The sequence below is a fragment of the Phyllostomus hastatus genome, unplaced genomic scaffold (genome assembly GCF_019186645.2).
Source record: "Phyllostomus hastatus isolate PE091 unplaced genomic scaffold, TTU_PhHast_1.1 phas_contig_90, whole genome shotgun sequence".
In the NCBI taxonomy this organism is placed as follows: Eukaryota; Metazoa; Chordata; class Mammalia; order Chiroptera; family Phyllostomidae; genus Phyllostomus; species Phyllostomus hastatus.
The window spans coordinates 111,147-115,862 of record NW_025333984.1 but is presented as its reverse complement, the minus strand read 5'-3'; positions in this window follow the sequence as shown (position 1 = coordinate 115,862).

Sequence of the window (4,716 nt, the reverse complement as noted above, 5' to 3'; positions counted from 1 at the left end):
CCGCCCTCGAGGATGAGAGCTGCTATTGGGGGTGGGTGGGAAAAGGGAGAAGAGGTGGAGCAAGGGGCGGGCCCAGAGCCGAGGGCGGGGCCTCCATACTGCCACCTTGCCTGTGTGGTTTCCTCTGTCTCCGGGCTCCAAACTTCTTTCTCCTGTCTCTGACCCTCCTCTCCCTTCCCCTCCTCTCCTCTTCTTTCCTCTCCCAATGCTTCTTGAGACTGGGGACTCTTACAGATGTGCCACCTGCCTTTGCACTTGTTAGGCAGCCACCCTTGACTCCTCCGCCTTCTTACTCCCCTACACACTCACAGATCCAGTGAGTACAAAGGCTAGTTGATTCCACCTCTGAGACATGTCTTATTGACCACCTTTCTCCACTCTATTATCCTCAGTGCTGCAGACTCTGTTTAGGCCCCATGACCTTTTGTTCAGTTACACTCCTGTTTGGACTCTCTCCCACTCTTGCCCTTTTCTACCCCATCTCCCAGACAACAGCCAGAGGGATTTATCTAAGATATGTAGGTGACTGTGTTACTCTTTTGTTTAAAACTTTTCAATGTCTCAGCAGTACCTACATCCATTAGCATGCTATAAGGCCTTCTGTAATTCTTTTCGGATGCACCCAATACTCTAACCCAATAAACTGGCCATCCATGAAAGACAGCAGGGCCTGGGACAACTCAACTAGTGCTGACTACCTCAAATCACACCTACCCCTTGTACTGAGACCACATAGTCAGTAAGACTCACAGGCCCTTAGAGTATCATTAAAGATGGAATTTTCAAAATTAAGTTTTAATGATCTTCATAAGGAAGAGTAAGGTGCAGCTGCCACAGGTTCCTTCCCCACAAGTATAAGGCCCAAAGAATTCTCCCCAGTTGCCCGCCTGAGCAATGGGCTGCCAGCAGATCTTCCTTAGGCTCAGGCTTCTGATGCCTTTGCTCACAGATTCCCTCCATTTATAATGCCTGTCTCTGTCTTTGGAATACTATCTATCTTTCAAGGCCCAGGGGAAATGATATGTCCTGAAATAAACCTTCCAGAATCTCCCATGAGAACTATTATTTAAAAATTCTTTATTGTTACTCTATTACAGTTGTCCCAATTTTTCCCTCTTTACCCCCTCTACCCAGCCCAAGTCCTACTTCCACAGTCAATCCTCACACCATTGGCCATGTCCATGGGTCTTTTATATATGTTCTTTGACTAGTCCTTTCCCCTTCTTCCACCATTATTTCCCACCCCCCTCCTCTCTGGTTTCCACATTTCTATGCCTCTGGTTCTATTTTGCTCATTAGTTTATTTTGTTCATTAGATTCCTCTTATAAGTGAAACCATATGCCACTTGTCTTTCTGTTTGACTTATTTCACTTCTTTTTTTTAAGATTTTATTTATTTATTTTTAGAGAAGGAAGGGAAGGAGAGAGAGAGAGAGAGAGAGAAAGAGAGAGAGAGAGAGAGAGACATCAATGTGCGGTTGCTGGGGGCCATGGCCTGCAACCAAGGCATGTGCCCTGACTGGGAATAGAACCTGCGATGCCTGGTTCGCAGCCCGCGCTCAATCCACTGAGCTACACCAGCCAGGGCCAATTTATTTCACTTCTTAGTATGATACCGTCTGGGTTCATCCATGTTCTTGCAAATGGCAAGATTTCATTATTTTTATGGCTGTGTATATCCCATTCTTTATTCATTCATTTATTGATGGACACCTAGGTTTGCTTCCATATCTTGGATATTGTAAATAATACTGCAATATACATAGGGGTGCATATATCTTTTCAAATTAGTGTTTTGTTTTCTTCACATAAATACTCAGAAGTGGAATTGTTAGGTCCTATATTTACTTTCAGTTTTTGAGGAATCTCCATTCTATTTTTCACAGTGGCTGCACCAACTTACAGTCCTACCAAGAGTGCACAAGAGTTCTCTTTTCTCCACATCCTTGCCAGTATATGTTATTTGTTGACTTTAACTTTATTTTTTATTATTTTTAAAGATTTTATTTATGTATTTATTTTTAGAGAGAGGAGAAGAAAGGGAGAAAGAGAGGGAGAAAAACGTTGATGTGCAAAAGAAACATTGATCAGTTGCCTCTTGCATGACTCTAACTGGGTACCTGGGCTGTAATCCTGACCTGGAATCAAATGGTCAACCTTTCTGTTTGTGGGATGATGCCCAACCCACAGAGCCACATCAGTCAAGGCTTTTTGTTGACTTTTTGATAATAGCCATGCTGACAGGTGTAAGGTGCTGATATCTCATTGTGCTTTTGATTTGCATTTCCCTGATGATTAGTGATGTTGAGCATCTTTTGACGTCTGTTGGCCATCTGTACGTCCTCTAGAGAAATGTCTCTTCATGTCCTCTGCACATTTTTGGATTGGATTGTTTATATTTGTCGTTGTTGTTATTGAGTTGTATGAGTTTTTTGTATACTTTGGAAATCAACTCCCTATTGGACATGAGAATATATTCTTCCATTCAGTAGGTTGTGGTATTTGGAAATCTGGACAGGCATGGAAAAAAATGAAACTGGATCACTCTTTTTATCCCATATGCAAAAATAAATGCCAAATAGATTAAAGACTTATATGTAAGGCCTGAAAACCATAAAACCCATAGGGGAAAAACATAGGTAGTTTTTGTAGTAAACTGACATCAGCCTCAGTAATGTCTTTTTTGATATGTCCCCTTGAGCAAGAGAAACTAAAGTAAAAAAAAAATGGAACTTCTATTAACTCCTGCTCCATCACCATAGAACGTTGCTTATTCTGCTTTGCAATTTTCCTGGCTTACATAATCACTAGTCATATAAATGCCTTCCTTTCTCTTCTACCTAGACTATGAATTACTCAGCTGCCAACACAAATACCTAATCCAGAAAAGATGTCAATACAAAAAGATGTCAATCCTTCAACTCCACAGCATCTGAGGCCCTAAATAAGCCCAGAAAGGATATTAGGCCATGCCTTGTACAACTATACTCCCTTCCCTAGGTCACCTCCATCTTGACCCAGCCACATGTCACTTTGCAAACATAAACTGGTTAGGCAGCAAGAACATTGCGAAAGAACCAAAGCTTGTACTTCCCTTGCAGGTCAGACTGGTTTGTAGTACAGTATGTGGTTATGGAAAATGTAACCCGTACAGTTCACATGAGAATACAGTGTAGTAAAATTTCCTGGTGCCATAGAAAATAACTGAGTTTCCACATGCAGACATATCTCCTACCTTTGGGAGGTTTTGGACTCCTATTTGCCCAGGCTACTTTTGGACTCCATAACCCCTCAAACCTTGTATTCTGTATTATAAGGTATTCTTTCTTCAAAGTATGTATCTTGATTTGTGTTGTTATTGCATTATTTCATCATATTTATTTTCTCTCAAATTATATTACAAACTATACCCTGGCAGGGTTTCTTCATCCCTAAAATGGGGACAAGAATCCTTGGCCTACACTTTTAACAGTTTAGCAGCCTGTTAAAAGATTCTAAGGTGGTAATATGTATGATGATGTAACTATAGAATGCTCTTCAAATGTAAGGTCTGTTTTATTATTACAATTTTTAAAACCTTTACACTCTACTACTTAGGTATGTGCATTTGAGATTCCATGTTTGGAGTCAAAACCTTTATTGCAAATTTCTGGGTATAATGCTTTAAACCATGGTTTCCCAAATTTGACAGAGAATAAGAATCACTGAGAGATCTTGTTAAAACCACATTTCTAGAATCTACCCTAGACCTACTGAATTAAAAAAATCCAGATAAGATTCTGCTCTAACAATTCTAAAGTGTGGACTTGTCTGCACTTTATTCTCTGTGCCACCAATTCTCTGACACTAGCTGCGAATCTTACAATTCAACTAGATTTTTTCATTTTATTTTTCAATTACAGTTTACATCCAATATTATTTTGTATTAGTTTTGGGTCTGCAGCAAAGTGTCCCCCCCATATTTCCTGTACCCAGCTGGCATCATACATAGTTATTGCAATATTATTCTCTATATTCCCTATACTGTAGTTTATATACCTGTGACTATTTTGTAAGTACCAATTTATACTTCTTAGTCCCTTCAGCTTTTCACCCAGTCCCCAACTTTCCCCGCCTCTGGCAACCATCAGACTGTTCTCTGTATCTATTAGTATGTTTCTATTTTGTTTGTTCATTTATTTTGTTCTTTAGATTCTACATAAATGAAACTATATGAAATTTTTCTTTCTTTGGCTTATTTCACTTAGCATAATACCCTCTAGGTCCATCCATGGCTGTCACAGGGGTAAGGTTTCATTCTTTTTATGCCCGAGTATTATTCCAATGCATGTATGTACCACAATTCTTTTATCCACCTGCCTATTGATGGGCACTTGGTCTGTTTACATTGCTTGCCTACTGTAAATTACCATGCAATGAACACAGAGGGGCATATATTCTTTCATGTTAGTGTTTTGGGTTTCTTCAGATATATATCCAGAAGCAGAATCACTGGGTCAAATTCAACTCAATTTTGACAATGAACAAACTGAACTAATGAGAGAGAGTCTGATCATATTGCTAGGGAGGAATAGGAAAGGGCCTCCAGAGGAGGTTGCCCTAGGTAGTGGTAAATGGTCTAGGATGGGATTGGCTAGGAAGCTGAATGCCTGTAGAGTACATGGAATTATGAGCCAGAGAATTAAAACAAAAAGAGGGCAGAGAAGGGGCTCTCTG